This window comes from Nicotiana attenuata, unplaced genomic scaffold (genome assembly GCF_001879085.1).
Source record: "Nicotiana attenuata strain UT unplaced genomic scaffold, NIATTr2, whole genome shotgun sequence".
Classification (NCBI taxonomy): domain Eukaryota; kingdom Viridiplantae; phylum Streptophyta; class Magnoliopsida; order Solanales; family Solanaceae; genus Nicotiana; species Nicotiana attenuata.
Genome location: NW_017671752.1, coordinates 121,557 through 142,612, shown reverse-complemented (window position 1 = coordinate 142,612; position 21,056 = coordinate 121,557). Strand labels below are relative to the sequence as shown.

The 21,056-nt window shown below is 35.5% G+C and overlaps 1 long non-coding RNA gene across 1 annotated transcript; it reads right to left on the bottom strand.

Annotated features, from left to right (window-relative positions):
* Nucleotides 1–3,331: 3,331 nt before the first annotated feature.
* LOC109210018 lies at nucleotides 3,332–5,632 on the bottom strand. Its single transcript, XR_002065472.1, has 2 exons — nucleotides 5,525–5,632; nucleotides 3,332–4,296 (listed from the first exon to the last, which is right to left on the bottom strand). It is a non-coding gene; the product is annotated as an uncharacterized LOC109210018 (long non-coding RNA).
* Nucleotides 5,633–21,056: the final 15,424 nt, after the last annotated feature.

The following is a 21,056-nucleotide window of genomic DNA, read 5'->3' as shown; positions in this document are numbered from 1 at the left end:
GGATTTTCACATAGCAATTAAGTCGGGGATCCGTAATCCCTCAAGTCCAAGTTAGACACAACATTTACCTCAATCCAACAGCCAACTCAACGCTCAATTACCGCTTTTTCTCTAGTTTCCACCTTCGAACCACTCGTATCTAGTCATAATAAACTTAACAACATCAATTATCGCTAAAGAAGTCAATTCCAATACATAATTATAAGTTTCCCAACATTTCCCCCAAAAAGTCAAAAACTGACCCCGAACCCGTTTGATCAAAACCCGAAATTCGGACCAAAACCCGATTACCCATTCACCCCCGAGCCTCGATATACAATTGGTTTTGGAATCCGACCTCAATTTTAGGTCTAAATTCCCAAATTTCGAAATCCCTAGTTTCTACCCAAAAATCTCCAATTCCACCATGAAAATCCTAGATTCTAGGTTGAAATCTTGTTAAAAGAAGTGAATAATCGAAAGAAATGAGTTAAGAACCACTTACCTATGATTTGGGGAAGAAATGGTCTTTGAAAAATCGTCTCTTGAGGTTTAGGTTTTGAAAATTTGGGAAATGAATAAAAAATCCCGTCTAAGCCCCTTTTACACAGCTGCAGATGTCGCATTTGCGACCTGAGCTTCGCAAATGCGAAGGAGCTATCACAATTGCGAAGCCCTTCACAGTCCTGCTACCTTCGCAAATGCTAGGAAAGTGCCGCAATTTCCATCAGTGAACCTTGCAAATGCGAGTAAAACTTCGCATTTGCGATCCGTGCCCCTCCCAGTCTCCCTTCGCAATTGCGAAGGTAACCTCGCAAATGCGAGAACTACTAGCACAGCTTTTCTTCGCATTTGTGATGAAAAAGCCCCGCAAATGCGGAACCTGCAGGGTTCGCTATTGCGATGCCTGATCTCGCAAATGCGAGATCAGAGGCCTGCAACAAGTTCAGCTATACCAGCAAAATTTTTTATGTTCTAAAACACCCCGTAGCCTATCCGAAACTCACCCGAGCCCTCGGGGATCCAAACCAAACACACATACAAGTCTTAAGAAATTATACGAACTTGCTCTTGCGATCAAATCTCCAAAATAACATCTAAAACTACGGATTTAACAACAAAACACATGAAATTCTTATGAACACTTGAAATTCCTCTTTTCTCAACCGGATGCTCGGATCACGTCAAATAAACTCCATTTTCACCAAATTTCACAGACATGACTTAAATATTATATTAAATATGTACCGGGCTCCGGAACCAAAATACGGGCCCGATACCAATGAGATCAATCATTAATCAAATTCTTTAAATCATTAGTTTTTTCAGATTTACAATTTTTAACAAAAATTCATTACTCAGGCTAGGGACCTCCAAATCCGATTCCAGACATACGCCCAAGTCCCATATCTTACTACGGACCCACCAGGACCGTCATAACACGGGTCCGGGTCCGTTTACTCAAAACGTTGACCGAAGTCAACTAAAATCAACTTTTAAAGGTAAAAATTATTATTTTTCTCAAATTTTCACATAAGGGCTTTCCGGAAACGCGCCCGGACAGCGCACGCAAATCGAGGAGGAATAAAATAATATTTTGAGGGACTCGAAACATGGAATTGAGTTCTAAAACATAAGATGACCCTTTGGGTCATCACAAAAGTAATTGAACAACCACTCTCTGTTTGAAGATTACATTAAGAATCACCAAATTGACACGCATTTGGACACTCAAACATACACATACTTCTTGTGGGATTCGACCTCAACCTTTATTGGATTTATTATTGCTAACGACTGTATTACTTTCCTATAGAGAGTAGGATTGAACGTCACCCACTACTATTTATTTGAAAGCATGATATATTGCTTGATTAAAAGCGCTCGAGCTCCAATTAACATGCCAGGGTTTCCCAATAAATCCAGCGACCAAACTTCTTTTTTCCTTGACTAATGATTTGGCGGTCAGTCAAAACTTTCAAGTGTAAAATGTTGTGGCTGCTTGCTATTTAAAGAGTTGAATGGTCATTTTCCGTTTAATTTCCTGCTACTCCATAAAGATATTTAATTCTACTTGGATTCATGGACTATAGTTTGTATATACTTGTTTTTGGTTCCTGTTCATGTGGTGCACTTTCTTTTTAGTCTGTCCAATAAGAATAAAATATCTATATATTTAAAAATATTAATTTTAAAATTATTACTTTATTATTGAACAATTTATACTTATACAAATACTAGTATGAGTAGCCCGAGCTTCGCTCGGGCCCAATGCAAAGAAAGCTTATATAGTTCCGTTACACGTTGTGTTACCTTTTGATTCTAACCAAAATATTCAGTGAAGAGTTGTGTTACTGTTAAATTAAGCTTGCCTTTTTTTGTGGGAGTATTTGATGGCGACTGCTATCCTTGTAAAGATGAAATAGAGGACAAATCTACCTCCGTTGAAGTTAATTTTGTTATCAATTTCCCTAAAGCATAGTAATCAATTGGGGAAGTTAAAATAATTAAGTGAAGTTGTTGATCGTTATATGGTCCAAAGCAAGACCTTGTTTTTATCAATGAATTTGTCCAATGAAATAATAGAGGAATGTTCCTGCTGTAGGGAACTACTCCCTCCGGTCCAAAATAAGTGATTTTTTGGCCTTTTTCTTGTGGTCCAAAATGAGCGATTTTTCCAAATTTCAAGAATGAATTAATTATTTTTTTCCTACATTGTCCTTGAAGTAAATGGTGTTGGAATATGTGTTAGGAGTGTTTATGTGAGATAGTAAAGGTTAATGTGGTCAACTCCATTGCTAATTAATGCTAAAAGGTGGATTTCTTAATTTGTGTGAAAACATCCAAAAAAATTACTTATTTTGGATCGGAGGGAGTAACGAAGAAACTATAATACATTCAAAAGTTAAGCATGAGACAGTTGATCAAATGATATTTTGATAATTAGAAGCCACTTGTTGATTTGGAGCCTTTCACTTTCGTAATCCCAATGCTATGTGTCGTATGCACAGTTCACACTTGAGATACAAAATAGCTACTAAGCACATCTCCATGGAATAGCGGGAGTTTTCACTGGGCTTATTGTTGTTGTTTGTCTCATTATTTATTCCTCAGTGTTTAGTTCAGTAGACAAAGAATGAATTAATATCACTGTTGTAACACTAAATTTAGTTCATAATTAGTTTAGAAGAATGTACAAGACTATTTAATCTTCTAGATATATATAAATCTACAAGACACGCAGCAGTTACATCAACCAGGTGTACAGTACAAAACTATTGTACCTACTGGAGGAGCATATATTCTCAGCAACTACGTAATATAAAGGAAACATCAAAGTGGCAATAAATTAGTCAAAGATCATCTTTGCCAAGCAAAAAAAGTTATCCAAAGAATACATATTACAGAATAGGAAAGACAACATAAAGAGGGCAACGAAAGAGACAATCCGCTTAACCCACATGAAAAAAGTTTTCTTTCAGCATAATCAACTATCTTCACACTATTAAGATTAGATTGAGCAGCAGGCAAATCACAAAGAGAACAAAATAGTTCCTCTCTCCAGTCTCCCTTCAACTGCATCATAAATCGGCTGTTTCTGCATAGCATTGGTGACCTATTTATGATGCCTCTAAATATACTAATTTTTGGAGAACTTAACTATTTAGACATGTCCCAAACAGAAAACGTCAATAGAGAATGATGCACAAATCAGACCAGCAGAACCAAATTCCACCAAACCCACAAATCAATGGAAAAGCGAAGGAAAATAATAGAACACTAAAACTCGCATCAGAATAAACCAAGCAATTATTTTAATCTTTTTATACAATAATAGTTTTTATTTATCTTTTCTAAATAGTAAAATGGGCAATATTTACATACCAATAGTGAATCTCATATATTGTATGTATTTATGTACATGTCTCCAACTGGCCGTAGCTCAGAGTTGTAACACAAAAAAATCTTCAGAAGAATAATTATATGAAGTATGTTCGTATCTATAGATGCCACCATAAGCTACTGAACATGTATATTAACCTTTGCAACGAAAGATCAAGGCTGGCTGTTTTTTAGTTAAATTGACACTCAATCTAAAGTACAAACATAAGAGAGGCCTACAAACGTACTCTGCTTGGTAGAGAGCAGCTACCTCATCAAATGATTAATTGCCCACCTAAATTACGAAAAGATTCTTGTTCACTAAAGTCATGTTGTAAAAGTAAATAAAAAATGAGAATTGAAAGCCAAAAGAAAAAAAGTTCAATCCCTGAAGCATGTTGGCATCTGCGGATGCGATTGTAAGCAACTGAACATCTACATTAAGCCAAACAACATTTGTTTAGGAGACAAGACAAGCTATATTTGACACTATATTGCAGTTAAATTCACGTTTTTGTATAACACAGAGTTTCTAAATTCTAAACACATCACTCCTTTTTGTACTCTTTTTAGAAACAATTCAAGAACTTTGAACCTGTTATCTAGATTAATTATTATTGTAGTAGTCATCATAATAAACCAGTGAAACTTATCTCCTACATCATTAACAGTGTCATGCCACCAAATTCTCTAACATTTATATTCAGATATTCAGGTAAAGGTGTAGCGAGTTGAAGCCATTAATACACCTCAAAAATGTAGCCAAGGTAGTGTCAGAGACACCATCATATTAATATACAAATTGTAGTCCTAGTCTGTCAATTTCCCATTGACCGTGTACTTGAGTTTCTTGTATACACCAGGCCGTCGTCATGCATTTCATATATAATGGCCTCTAGTACCCTAAATGATTTACAGTTCACATCAAATATGACAATAAACTTGGTGATCCATGGCTTAAAAAACAAATTAATTTTAAGTGGAAACCATGAAATAGAATTTTATCCAGCTGTAAAATGCCAAGCATTGCAAGGATCAAACCAATTTCATAGAAATTAGCTATTTACATGTCAATCAAACAAATAAATTAATGCTATTAAGATCAGATCGAGCAGGAGGCAAATCAATGAGAGAGCAAGAAGTTCCTCCTCCAGTCTGCCCTTCAACTTAATCCTAAATCAACTATTTCTTCATAGCATAAGAGACTTAAATCAACTGTTTAATAACAAAAATCAAACACAGCAAAAGAAAAAAAGGGAAAAATGGAATACGAACAAACTAACCCAGAAAGCTATTAAGGCAAATTATGACAGCAACAATTTTTTTTTCTGACTAAACCTTCAATAGCCACAAAATATTTTGATATTCAAGACATACTAAAGAAAAAGTAAGGAAAATTAATTAGCTTACAGAGATAGATAAGATATTTGCAGTAAAGATATCCGGTCATAGTGTTGGAGTATAGAGAGAACAAAGGCGCTCAAAATCCATGAATAATTTAAACATAAAATCAAAAATTTTGAAAAGTAAATTGAATTTAAAATCTCAGTATTAACTTAAAAGTAAAATTAATCCTATGGATAATCTGCCATATACAATAATTAACAATAAACAATATATGTCACTATTAGCTAGTAAAATCAAAAAATTGGGAAAGACATACCTTTAGCAAAAATGAATACCGATAGACACGAAGAAAAGAAGAGGAAGAACTTGAGAGGCAAAAAAGTCGAGTTTTTTACTAAAATTATCCCTTATCTATGGGAGTAGGTTCATTTTAGTCCTTCAAATATAAAATAGAGCATCTTTAATCCTTTAACTTTGCTAAACTAGAGCACCTTTGGTCTCACTAACCTCACCAACTTAAAAACTAACGGAAGGGGCAAATTTTCTAACGGTGATTGCCTGAAGCTTCTCAAATGATTTCCTTATGGGTTCTGCAAATTTGAATAGTTCAAAATAGTGACATCCCTACCTTTACCCAAGGAGTAATTAATGTAGGAAACATATCTTTTTAAATTAACTATCCTAGGTAGAGAATTCAACTAACAGTGTTCTCCTTCTTTCTTGATTGAGGCACGTTTTCTTTCTTCTTGCTTCTTCATTTCTTAGGTCAAAATAACTTATAATTAATGTGCAGGACTTATCAGAATCAATAGTGCAAACCATTATTTTTTCTGTTTACAAAGTTAGTTTAAACTTCATATGCTTAATCATCTCCACTTACTGGACACATCAAAAGCAATAGTAAAACCCCAAACCAACTAAATATTCATTGAACTCATCTCCTTCACAGAGAAATATGTTAAGTTTCTGAGAAATATGTTATAATATCCCTTTACATCAGTTAAACCAAAATGAAGAGTTACTAAAATCAACTCTTTTACGTCAGTCTTTTAGCGATACAAAATAACCCTTTCATGCATATCAAGCGATCCCAACCGTCTGCTAGGCATATCAACCTATTCATATAGTCTTCAACAGCAATTCCAACTCTTTTTCACCAATCTTCACCAGCAAAAAATAATCTCCTACAGCAGCAACAACCAATCCTTTTAAGAAGAAACTTACATATCAAAAAATATATCTCCAATCACTCTACTTTCTTGAGTTGCTTTCATATGGTCCTGGCTAGCAGGCCCTCTTCTGACCTACAATAAAGAAAAATATTATCGTTACCGTATCCCTAATATAATTAAATAAAGTGATATGTGTAATAAACTCATACCGGAAGCTTTACAGGAGCAGAAGATGCAATAGGAAATGAGGGTTCTTGTCGCACCGTCTCATCATCATAAGAATCTGGATACACACGATTTAACTTGCAGGTTCTTTTGTTATGGCCTGGATTATGGCATAAGCTACAATCTAATTTTGTTTGCTTCCTTTTCATTTTTTGTCTACTTGCTCCAACTTCATCAGGCTCTTTTTTGCGAAGCTTTTGTTTTCTTCCTTTGGTACTTTGTCTTTCCAATCGTGGAGGCAAAGGAGGAATGTTATTCGACTTAGGCCACATCTCTTGACCATTCATAGGTAGAATAGAAAATCCATAGATCATTCTATAAGTTTCTACCTTATAACAATCATCCACATATGAATTAATGTTATCATGTTTAGCCCAAATCGCGGCAATGGCATGCTTGCAAGAAATTCCTGTTAGATCCCATTTCCTGCAACTGCATTTTCTNTGAGCAGCTTCTGAATCTATATCAAGATGTCAACCATGCAATCCTCAAACCACTTACTGTTGTAGCCTTTGCAGCCTTCCAAAGGGCATTCCTGAGTGAGATACTACTGAATCCGGCCCTCTTGAAGTTGTTATGGAGGTGTCTCACACAGAATCGATGACTAACATATGGCAATACCTCATTGAACGCTTCAATCAAACCTTTTTGCTTGTCTGACATGAAGGTCCAAGTACCATCATCATCAATGTCTAAGTCAAGCTTCAAATAATTCAAAAACCATTCCCACGATTCCTTTCTTTCCTTCTCTACAACTGCATATGCTATCGGAATGATATTGTTATTCGGATCAAGCCCAACAGCAGTTAACAATTGAGTCCCATACATTGGACCCTTAAGCCAACAACCATCCACCCCAATTATTCTCCTACAACCGCTCTTAAACCTATCTTTATAACCACTAAAACAAATATAGATTCTTTGGAATCTCTTAGGCTTGTCGGGCACCTCATTTTCAACCAACTTCATATAGACTGATGTATTTGGATTTGTCCTCCCAATTTCATTGCAATAGTTCCACAATACCTTGTATTGAGCATTAATATCTCCATCAATCAGCGCAAATGCTTTTTTCTTAGCCCTTCTGCATTGTGATAATGTCACTTGAACTCTAAGTTCCACACTAACGTGATCTCTGAATGCACCGATTGCCCAAGACCTATTTGAGCTTATGGCCTTAAGATATCTTTGTGCAATATAAGAAGATGTGATTGCTTTGTTACGGTGGTTCCAAATCTTACAATCATGAGTGGGATTGTATGTTCTGATCTGAAATGTTCTATCTCGATGCATTCTTGAAGCTAGAATCTCCCATTTGCAATCTGGATAACCACAAGTTGCTCTCACTCTCGAGTTATCATTCTTGCACCACTTAATGTACTTCCCTTCATTAACTTCATGAGTTATTACAGCATATTTGAACTCATGCTTGTTTTCAAATGTCAATTCTAATGCCAACACTGGTTTATCCCCGTCTGTTTTAGGATTGAACATCGAAAAGTTGAAACTCTCACTGTCAGAGTCACATTCTAAACTCTTTGTATCATCCGAGTCAACGCAATCTGTATCACCTTCTTCAGCAGCCATTTTTTTCTTAACTTCTTCACTAACTTCATATATATGATTCACATTTTCATTATCATCTGAAAAATCATTTTCTGAGTCTTCAAATTCATCATTAGTCGAAGAATGCTCGCTATGTACTTCTTTCTCTTGTTCTGCTCCACTAACTTCATTAGTATGTATAGTTTTTCCAATATATGAATCAAGATGTTCAAAGTACACTTCAACCACCTTATGATCGGGAATATTTTTGGATATAACAGTGGCTTCTACATCAGTAGAAAACAAAGTCGTTTTATATTTGAAGGACTAAATGAACTACTCCCATAGATAATGGGATAATTTTAGTAAAAACTCGACTTTTTTGCCTCTCAAGTTCTTCCCTTTTTCTTCGTGTCTTCGGTATTCATTTTTGCTAAAGGTATGTCTTTCCATTTTTTGATTTAACTACTAATAGTGACATATATTGTTTATTGTTAATTATTGTATATGGCAGATATTCCATAGGATTAATTTACTTTTAAGTTAATACTGAGATTTTAAATTCAATTTACTTTTCAAAATTTTTGATTTTATGTTAAATTATTCATGGATTTTGAGCGCCTTTGTTCTCTTCATACTCCAACACTATGACCGGATATTCTTGTACTGCAAATTTCTTATCTATCTCTGTAAGCTAATTAATTTTCCTTGACTTTTTCTTTAGTATGTCTTTGAATATCAAAATATTTTGTGGCTATTGAAGGTTTAGTCAGAAAAAAAAATGTTGTTGTGTCATAATTTGCCTAAAGTTTCTGGTTATTTGTTCGTATTCATTTTCCTTTTTTTCTTTGCTGTGTTTGATTTTTGTTATTAAACAGTTGATTTAAGCTCTTATGCTATGAAGAAATAGTTGATTTAGATTAGTTGAAGGGCAGACTGAGGAGGAGGGGAACTTTCTTTTGCTCTCTCATTTGATTTGCCTCCTGCTCGATTGACTTAATAGCATTAATTATTTGTTTGATTGACATGTAAATAGCTAATTTCTATTGAATTGTTTGATCCTTGCAATGCTTGGCATTTTACCATCTGATAAAATTCTATTTCATGTTCCACTTAAAATTAATTTGTTTTTTAGCCATGGATCACCAAGTTTAATTGTCATATTTGATGTGGAACTGTAATCATTTAGGGTACTAGAGGCCATTATATATGAAATGCATGACGACGGCTGGTGTATACAAGAAACTCAAGTACACGGTCAATGGAAATTGACAGACTAGACTACAATATTGTATATATAATGATGGTGTTCTGAACTACCTTGGCTACATTTTTGAGGTGTATTAATGGCTTCAACTCGCTACACCTTTACTGAATATCTGAATATAAATGTTAGAGAATTTGGTGGCATGACAACTGTTGAATGATGTAGGAGATAAGTTTCATGGTTATTATGATGGATACTACAATAATAATTAATCTAGATAAACAGGTTCAAAAGTTCTTGAATTTTTCTAAAAAGAGTACAAAAAGGAGTGATGTGTTTTAGAATTTAGAAACTCTGTGTTATACAAAAACGTGAATTTAACGCAATATAGTGTCAAATATAGCTTGTTCTTTGTCTCCTAAAACAAATAGTTGTTTGGCTTAATGTTAGATTTCAGTTGTTGCTTACAATCGCATCGCAGATGCCAACATGCTTCAGGATTGAACTTTTTTTTTGGCTTTCAATTCTCATTTTTTATTTACTTTTAAAACATGACTTTAGTGAACAAGAATCTTTTCGTAATTTAGGTGGGCAATTAATCATTTGATGAGGTAGCTGCTCTCTACCAAGCAGAGTACGTTTTGTAGGCCTCTCTTATGTTTGTACTTTAGATTGAGTGTCAATTTAACTAAAAAAAGCCAGCCTTGATCTTTCGTTGCAAAGGTTAATATACATGTTCAGTAGCTTATGGTGGCATCTATAGATACGAACATACTTCAATATAATTATGTCTTCGAAGATTTTTTTGTGTTACAACTCTGAGCTACGGCCAGTTGGAAGGACAGTACATAAATACATTACAATATGAGATTCACTATTGGTATGTAATATGCCCATTTTACTATTTAGAAAAGATAATAAAAACTATTATTGTATAAAAAGATTAAAAAATTGCTTGGTTTATCTGATGCCGAGTTTTAGTTTCTATTATTTTCCTTCGCTTTCCCATTGATTTGTGCTTGATGGAATTTGGTTCTGATGTCTATTTGTTGCATCATTCTCTATGACGTTTTCTGTTTGGGACATATGAAATATTAAGTTTCCAAAAATTAGTATATTAGAGGCATCATAAATAGGTCACCAATTGCGTATGCAAGAAACAGGCGATTTTATGAATGCAGTTGAAGGGAGACTTGGAGATCGAGAATCATTTTGTTCTCTTTTTTTGTGAATTTGCCTGCTCCCCGCTCAATCTAATCTTAATATGCTGTGAAGATAGAATTGATTATGCTGAAAGAAAACTTTTTTCATGTGGGTTCAGCGAATTGCTCTTCGTTGCCTCTTTTATGTTGTCTTTCCTATATCTGTAATATGTCTTTTGGATAACCTTTTTTGCTTGCAAAGAGATCTTATGACTACATTTTATTGCCACTTTGATGTTATCCTTTTATTACGTAGGTTGCTGAGATATATGCTCCTCCAGTAGTACAATAGTTTTGTACTGTAACACCTGGTTGATGTAACTTGCGCGTGTCTGTAGATTTATATATATAATCCTAGAAGATTAAATAGTCTGTACTTCTTCTAAACTAATTATGAACTTAAATTTAGTGGTTACAACAGTGATATTAATTCATTCTTGTCTACTGGAATAAACACTGAGGAATAAATAAACATGAGACAAACACAACAATAAGCCCCAGTGAAAACTCCCGCTATTCCATGGAATGTTGCTTTAGTAGCTATTTTGATCTCAAGTGTAGAACTGTTCATACGCACAATTACATGGGATTACGAAATGGAAAGCTCAAAAGTCAAACAAGTGTTAATAATCAAAATACATTTGATCAATTCACTGTGCTTAAACTTTTGAATGTATTAAGTTTCTTCGTACTCCCCGATCCAAAATAAAGTAATTTTTTGGATGTTTTCACACAAATTAAGAAATCCACCTTTTAGCATTCAATTAGCAATGGAGTGACCACATAACTCTTTACATTCACATAAACACCTCCTAACATATTCCAACACCATTTACTTCAGGACAATGTAGGAAAAAATAATTAATTCATCTTTAAATTTGAAAATCGCTTCATTTGTGGACCACAAGATAAAAGGCCAAAAAATCACTATTTTGGACCGAGGAGTAGTTCCTACAGCCAGGAACATTCCTTATTATTTCAATTGGAACAACATTTCATTGATAAAAACAAGTCTCTTGGACCAATAACCGATCAACAAAACTTCACTTAATTATTTAACTTCCCCCAATTATTCTATCTTTTAAAGGAAATGATAACAAAAAACGTTCAAACGGAGGTAGATTTGTCCCTCGTATTTCATCTTTACAAGGATACATTCGCCATCAAATACTCTCCAAATAAAAAGGCTAGCTTAATTTACATAACACAACTCTCTCACTGATATATTTGGTTTAGAATCCAAAAGGTTAACACAAAGTGTATACGAAACTATAAAGCTTTCTTGCATTGGGTCCCGAGCGAAGCTCGGGCTACTATTATAATTGTATAAGTATAAATTGTTCAATATAAGTAATAATTTTTAAAATTAACTATTTTAAATATATAGATATTTTTTCTTATTGGACAGACATAAAAAAAAGTGCAACCACATGACGGAACCAAAAAACAAGTATATACAAAACTACTAGTCATGAATCCAAGTAGAATTAAATATTCTTTATGATAGCAGGTAAATTAAAATCGGAAATAATGTACCATTCAACTCATTTAAATAGCAAGCAGCCACCCAACATTGTTACCTAAAGTTTTTGACTGACCGCCAAATCACTACTCAAGGAAAAAAAGAATTTGGTCGCGATTTATGCGGTAAACCGCATTTAATTGGAGCTCGAGCGGCTTTTAATTCAAAGCAATATAATTCATGCTTTCAAAATAAATAGATATTGGGTTGACGTTCAATCCTACCTACTATAAGGAAGTAAGTCAAGTTAGCAATATAAAATCCAATAAAGTCTGAGTCGAATCCACAAGAAGTAGTGTAGTTTGAGTGTCCAAATCGTGTCAATTGGTGATTCTAATTGTATCTTCAAACAGAGAGTGGGTCAATTACTTTTGTGATGACCAAGATGGGTCATCTTATGTTTAGACTCAATTCATGGTTCGAGTCGCCTCAAAAAAAAATTTTATTATTTTATTCCTCCTCGATTTGGTGCGCTTGTCCGGGCGCCGTTCCGAAAGGCCTTATGTGAAAATTGGAAAAATATATAATTTTTACTTTAAAAGTTTGATTTAGTTGACTCGGTAACGTTTGAGTAAACGGACTCCGGACCCGTGTATGACGGTTCCTGCGTGGCGTCCGTTAGTAAAGATATGGGACTTGGCGTATGCTGGTATCGGATTTGGAGGTCCCTAGCCTGAGTAATGAATTTTTGTTTAAAAATTGTAAATCTGGAAAAAACTAATTGATTTAAAGAATTTGATTAATGATGATCTCATTGGTATCGGGCCCGTAATTTGTTCCGGACCAGGTACATATTTAATATAATATTTAGTCATGTCTTGTTGAAATTTGGTGAAAATGGAGTTTATTTGACGTGATCCGAGCATCCGGTTGAGAAAAGAGGAATTTCAAGTGTTCATAAGAATTTCATGTGTTTTGTTGTTAAATCCGTAGTTTTAGATGTTATTTTGGGAGATTTGATCCGAAGAGCAAGTTCGTATAATTCTTAAGACTGTATGTGTGTTGTGTTTGGATCCCCGAGGGCTCGGGTGAGTTTTTCGGATAGGTAGGGGTGTTTTAGAACATAAAAAATTTTGCTGGTATAGCTGGAACTTGTTGCAGGCCTCTGATCTCGCATTTGCAAACGAGATCAGGGCATCGCAATAGCGAAACCTGACGGATAATCCGCATTTTGCGGGGCTTTTTCATCACAAAATGCGAAGAAAAACTGTGCTAGTAGTTCTCGCATTTGCAGAGGTTTACCTTCGCCAATGATGCGAAGGAGACTGGGAGGGTCTACGGATCGCAAATGCAAAGTTTACTCCATTTGCAAGTTCACCTTGATGGAAATTCGCACTTTCCTAGCATTGCGAAGGTAGCAGGACTGTTGAAGGGCTTCGCAATTGTGATAAGCTCCTTCGCATTGCGAAGCTCAGGTCGCAAATGCGACAAATCTGCAGTGTGTTAAAGGGGCTTTAGACGGGATTTTTTATTCATTTCCCAAATTTTCAAAACCTAAACCTCAAGGAGACGATTTTTCAAAGACCATTATCTTCCCCAAATCATAGGTAATTTGGTTCTTAAAACTCATTTCTTTCGATTTATTTCACTTTCTTTTTTTAACAAGGATTTCAACCTAGAATCTAGGATTTTCATGGTGGAATTGGAGATTTTTGGGTTAGAAACTAGGGATTTCGAAATTTGGAATTTAGACCTAAAATGAGGTCGGAATTTCCAAAACCAATTGTAATATATCGAGGGCTCGGGGGTGAATGGGTAATCGGGTTTTTTGGTCCGAATTTCGGGTTTTTGATCAAAACGGGTTCGGGGTCAGTTTTTGACTTTTTGGGGGAAAATGTTGTGAAACTTATAATATGTATTGGAATTGACTTCTTTTAGCGATAATTTGATGTGTTAAGTTTATTATGACTAGATACGTAGTGGTTCGAAGGTGGAATACAGAGAAAAAAGCGTTTAAATTTGAGCGTTTGAGTTGGCCTGTTGGATTGAGGTAAATGTGTGTCTAACTTGGAACTTGAAGGGGATTACGGAATCCCCGACTTAATTGCTATGTGAAAATCCATGTGTGTTGGGTATAGTGAGGTGACGAGTACCAATGCGCTGCCAAATTATTCTTGTTTTGCCTGTTTTCTTTCCCCGTTCTTAATAATATTATTCTTCATGTCTTAAAATGCTACATGCTTATTGGTGTTTTCATGTTGATTGCTACTTGTTTAAGATGTTGTTTTTCTTAATTGGAGGTATTTTCTATCCCGTAGTTTCATTGTATCACATTATTTGTTTAAGTGTTTTTATCGGTGTTTTTGGTAACATTTTTGGCTGTCTCGCTGTTTGTAGTACTAATTAAAGTGGAAGTTTTCATTATTGTGTTAGCTTTCTGGTTGCTTCGGTTGAGGCTTAAATATTATTGGAGAGAGTTTTTGAGCTAAATTGTGAAATTCCTGTATCTTTATTGTGTGATTGTTTGCGCTCTGCAACAGGAGATATAAGGATATATATTGAGGAGGAATAAGGGTCGAAATGCTATTTATTTTTGGTGGGATTGGGTTGCACGCCGCAAAGGAGTAATAATAAGCTGTGGTATATTGAGGAGAAATAAGGGCGTGAATTACTATTGTACGACGGATCGGGTTGCACGCTGCAACTGAGGTTAATTTTAAGGTGTGGATGATGTGAGTAATAAGGTGAATATTTATATTTGGATATGATTATATTGGTGGGATTACGGATGCGCGCAGCAAATCAGTTTATGTGTTTGTGTATCTTTCTTCTATTGTTAGCAAGTTATTCTATAATTTGGCTTTACACTTAAGGATTGGTTATAGCTGGGTACTGATGAAATACCAGAGTCTGAATTCTTTTCCTTGCAATACTATTTTATCTGCTCTATTCTTCTTTCTGTTTTATTATGCACTGTATGCAGGTTATATTGTAACTGCCCCGCCGTAACCTGATCAGTACTTCGTCGAGGTTAGGCTCAACACTTACCATACATGTGATCGGTCTTGTATTTGATACTTTACTCTGCACTTTTCTTGTGTAGATTTTGGAGCTAGTAGTGGCCGATCGAGAGTCGGTTGCCAGACCATTTCATCTAGAGACTCAGGTTAGTCCTGCTGGCGCGCAGGCCTTGGCGGTCCCCTCATATGTTCTCTACATTCATGTTTTCTTTTTCTTTCGAAACGTTGTTAATTTCCTTCACCAGTGTTTGTAGGAAATTCATAGAATATTCGTTGAGTTGTGACACCGGATTCTGGGTAATTGATCGCTATATATATATATAATGAGACTCTTTACTTATTTCCGCAATTATTCTGCTTGTTTAAGTGTCACTCGTAATCATTAAAAGGTAAAAAGAATTGGTTAATAACACTCTAACGTTGGCTCTGCACTAGCAAGTGTGATGTTTAGGCCCATCACGATCCCGAGGGTGGAATTTCGGATCGTGACACTAAAGTTACATCTAGAATTATTTTGAAAACTAGTCTAGGATTTATCAACACACTTGCAGAGTGCGGAGTTAAAAAATATAGTTGTAACAAAATAAGAGAAAGACCTAGAGCTTCCATCGTGTAGGCTATGTTTTGGCTATACAAATGTTCCAATTCTAGTTAATTGAGCATGTTGTTATAGCCTCAATTTTATTCCACCAACTTAAGTGTCTTCCAATACTTAAGGGGTTTTTACCCAAGTGCTATTCAAAGTCAAAACTTAAGGCTCAATTGGATTGAGAAATGATTAGCCCAAAAGTAAAAAATCATACTATATTCCTAGTTTAGATTCCATTTAATTCAGTGATTAACCTACTTAAATTCCTTATTAATTACCTTGCTACCTAAACTAAGTTCTACTCTTCTAAGTTAGAACAAGCAAAATAGGTGTGGATTTAGTATTTGAACCATAAAATCAATCTATAAAGCATGTTAGTAATTAGATACACAAAGCTTAAATCAAAATTATAGACTATATTAATAATTCTAAAAATATAAGCACCTTAGGGTTAACAATCCTAGCTTAATAACTTAGCTAACATATTAAGGAAGGAAAATACAAAAATAGAGAAAAATCTTAAATATTATAGCTAAAGAGGAAAGAAAGATTGTTGTAGGAATAATGGTGAGTTCACCACAAATCCTTAAGAAGAAAATCTCAAAGCTGCTACACCAAAGTTTACTCCCTCAAAAGATACCCAAGAATAATTTTAAAATTAGTTATTTATACTAAGTCCACGCCGGACAAAATTATTGCCTTCGGTTAATTATTGTAGGCTAATTGCGTAGCCTACGCAAGTGAAACAACTTCAACATTTTCTTCTGATAGAATATCTGTGTAGCCTACACAACATGCGTAGGGAAAAAAAAGGATTGTCATTAAAGTTTTCACTTCTCAAAGTTTCTTCTCTACATTAGCCTACACAAGTTTGCCTACACAAGGCTACCAGAGTCTTCAGCTCAAACTTCAATTTTCTTCATTTTCACTTAGACTTGGTCTTTTCTTGATATTTTTTGATTCCTTTCCATTCTTTAAGCGTTAACTCAAAGCTTTATTACTTGAAATCGAGCCATTCAAAACATAATTTATCCATTTTTGCTTTAATAAATGGGCGTAAAATCTATAAAGCACAGAGACTTGGCAAAAAGCCAACTTATCAACTCCCCCAAAACTCACACTTGCGCTTGGTCCTCAAGCAAATCAAAACTCGGAACTTAGGCATCATTTTCATTTGAAGCTATTTAAGTCACAAAGCTAAAGCTAGCATCTTCATAACCAAGCTAAGAAGCATATCCCAGCACAAAAAAACTCATTGGACTTAATTGTACCACAACTATACTCAAATGATGAACCCCGTCAAAAAATTTTCAAAATGTTTTAATTTCCAAACCACATGATTACCAAGCAATGTCAAAGAAGCTTTCAAACCATGATCCCAAAGCTTCTAAAGTTATCTTTAAGCCACAAGGCCACTTACTTTTGTTTTCATGTGTTCCCATTGAGAAAAGAAACATTAATCATTACCCGAAGTTCCATGCTGCCGTCACAAATCAAGAGAGAGATTCTCACACACGTTATTGATATTTTCAAAGCAAAAAGTGGCATTATGAATCAAATAAATAAGCACTCTCTCTCACAAAGAAATTCAAATGTACAAAATCAGTTGGCAAAGGCTTGTCCTCACGAAATCTCACCTAATGTTAGGTGATGGCCTAGTCAAAATTATTAGGACTTGCGGGGAATATATTGTAGACTTTTTGGTTAGAGGTAGGGCATCAATATGGGCTAATGAGTGACTTACGACTTCCTAAACCACAACAATCTTTGGCAATTCAAACACAATTCCTTTCAAAATTTTCACTTCTTTTTATTCCTTTTTCAACTAGGCGATATGAAATGGCGAAAAGACGTTCTTGATTACACCATTAGAATCCTTGTTTGTTTACAAGGACTTTTCCTTTTGTGATCATCACCTTTATGAGTCTCTTGTCTTCCTTTTTATTTCAACTCTTTTTTTCTTTCTTTCTCTTTTTTCCTTTCAAATTGTGTCTTTTTCATTGCTTTTATTTTTTGTTATTTGACTTTTTTCATCACCTTTAAGTAGCTTCCACAATCACACTTTTTTCAATACTCCTCCCTTCAAACTTAGGCTTTTGGCCTAGATTGTAATTTCAAGTGCTAAGAAAGTGTGCATCAAAAGTAGTTATCCATTGTAAAGAGGAAAAATAGCTTGTAATGTGGTTGCCAATAAAAGGCTAAAAGGCTCAAAAGTGGATTATGATAATCGTATCAAGTGTTAGGTAATTAAAGTCACTAGCGGTTCAAAAAAAAAGCCTAAACTCTTTCCTAAACCCAAGCACAACCTAAAATTTTCGCCGCGAAATATTAACTTGGGGGCAAGTTCTAGACCACAAATTGATACAAAATAACTCAACAAACAACCCTCACCTCATTATGGCAAACATGCCAACCACTCAAACAGATTATAAATGTATCCAAAGGCCTAATTGAAAAAACGATGAATGCAAAATAGTTGTCATAGCCTAAAAACCTACGTAGTGACACTAAAATGCTAACAATGAACCTAGAGATCATTGCCAAGAATAGTCACTCAACTACTTCCTAGAAAATTTTCAAAAGCATGCATTTCATGGAAGTTGTTTCAAAAGGAAAATATCTCAGTCTAAGTAGTGTTGGTACCAAACAAGTCACAAGTTGACTTTGCGACATCAACATCTATTTATTCATTATAGCTACTACTAAAAAAAAAACTAAAAAAAGTAATCCCAGATTCAAGTTGCATTCACTGTTCAGACCCGCGATTTCCCCACCCTTGGGAGTCGTGATGCGCCTACTAGTGGGAAGCTAGGCAAGCCAACTATTCTGATTTAATTACCCTTTGTAAGTTTAATTCCTTAACAATTTCGAAAACAACATACAAAAAACAGCGGAAATAATAATAACAATAAGAACAATACAATGCGGAAGACGAAATCTGATAGTTAGATTAATACAAACTTGCCGAAAGTCTAAGTACAAACTCTACCTAAAGAAATTTGGTGTCCAATGTCACAGACCATCTATGTGAGTACTACAAATAAAGTCTGAATTAAAATACACGAATCTGACGCCTGCAGGACTACCTCGGGTCGCCCTGATGGACTGAAGCAGCAACCTCACTGTAGGTCCGAAAGGCTGCAGCACCGAGATCTCAACACAGTGCACGAGTGTAAGTTATCAGCACAACCGACCCCATGTGCTGGTAGCGTGCCTTAGCCTAACCTCGCCGAAGTAGTGACGAGGCCTAGCGACCAGACTACTCAAACAAAGCTGTGTAGTTAAATCATTATACAGCGAAAAAATAAAGGCAGAAAATTTACAGGTAATCGGATAGGAGGGGAGAAAACATGCTGCGGGGAAATTCAAAGTAAAACAGGAAATCAATAAATAAAAAATTAAAGAACACCATAACTCAATTTATCAGCCAAGAATCAGAAAATTCAAAGACAAGTGCACGCATCACCCTTTCGTGTTTTTACTCTCGTCCTCACCATTGGAGAATCAATATAATCCGCACGGCATTCACCCTTTCATGCTTTTACCTCACATAATCATGGAACGGAATTATCCTTCGTGCATTATCACTCATATCATGGGCACGACATTGTACATCGTACGGCACGACATCACCCTTCGTGCTTTAACCTCACAATTATCGGCACGGCATCACCCTTCGTGCATTAACACTCTCTCACAAAATATCATGCACGGCATCACCCTTCGTGTTTTACACTCTTCCTTACCCAAACAACAATCACAAAGCATACGGGCAAAGGGAAATCAATAGAGAATCCCGCCAAGGGAAGTAATAGCATAAACAACAATATCCCGCAAAGGGAAAAACATAACAAAAGCATAACATCCCGGAGGGAAAGATAATATCCAAAAGCAATAAACATCCAGGCAAGGGAGATAATATCAAAAGCAATAACAATCCCGGAAAGGGCAGACAATTATCATAACCTCTTCTCTTTTTCACAATTACTCACAACTCAATGCACAATTGAGCAACGCTCTACAATGTTCAATACCAATAATACTTCACAACTTCAATTTCACAACTTGAGCCAACACTCTACAATGTTCAATTACCAATTAATTACTTTCCACAAGCCTTGTTTCAACAATAGATATCCATCATTAAAGCTAATGAAACAATACGAAACGGAGTCACATTTATCATAGTATAAGACTCACGAGCATGCTTTGACACCGATGTATAGATACTCGTCACCATGGCCTATACGTCGTACTCAACAATTAAACACATAGCAAATTAAGATACAACTCCTAATCCCATCAAGCTAAGGTAGGACCAAACACTTACCTCAATCCACGAACACAATTCAAACCTCAAACTACGCTTTACCTCTTAAATTCCACTTCCAAATTCGCTTGTATCAAGCCACAATTTACTTTAAACGATATCTAATAAATGCTAAATGAATCAATTCTAATCATGAAAATAGGTTCTCTAAAGATTTTCCCAAAAACTCAAAAATCGATCCCGGGCCCCACATGGTCAAACCCAAGGTTTCGAACCAAAACCCGATTACCCATTCACCCACGAACCCAAATATAATTAATTTTGTTTTAAAATCGGACCTCAAATCGAGGTCCAAAACCCCCAAAATTGAAAAATCCTAAGTTCTACCCAAAATAACCCAAAAATTTTCCCCCATTGAAAAAACCCTTGATTTTGAATTAATCATGTGAAAAATGCTATTAGATTAAAGAAAATGAGTTAGAAATGCACCTTACAATTGGTTTGGAGAAGAAACTTTTCTTTAGAAATCGCTCAGAGCATTTTAGATTTGAGAAGGTTTGAAAAATGAAAGAAAAATTGCAGTCTAAGTCAAAAATTAACTGGTCTCAGATGTCGCAATTGCAGACCAGGGTTCGCAATTGCGAACCCCCTCAGACCTGCTACCTTCGAAAAATACGAAGAATCTGTCGCATTCTGCGACATGGAGGAAAATTCCATGTAAGCATTCGCATTGCGAAAATATCACTGTCGCATTTGCACCTCGCATTCGATGGAATGGTCGCATTTTGGGACCAAGGCCTGCCCAGGCCTAGGACTTCGCCAATTGCGAAAGCCTGAATCTCGCAATTGCGAGATCAGAGTCCTGGGGCAAAATATAAGATACCAGCAACTTTTTCCTAAGTCCCAATTTCACTCCGTGGGCCTATCCAAAACTCACCCGAGCCCTCGGGGCTCCAAACCAAACATGCACACAAGTCCAAAAACAGCATACGGACTTGATGTCGATCAAATCATCAAAATAACATCAACATCTATGAATTAAACCTCAATTTCATGAAATACTCAAGAACATCAAAATTACTATTTCTCAACTATTACGTCCATTTTATACCAAAAACCAAATCCGACTATTTACCCAAAATTTAATCTCCTTCCT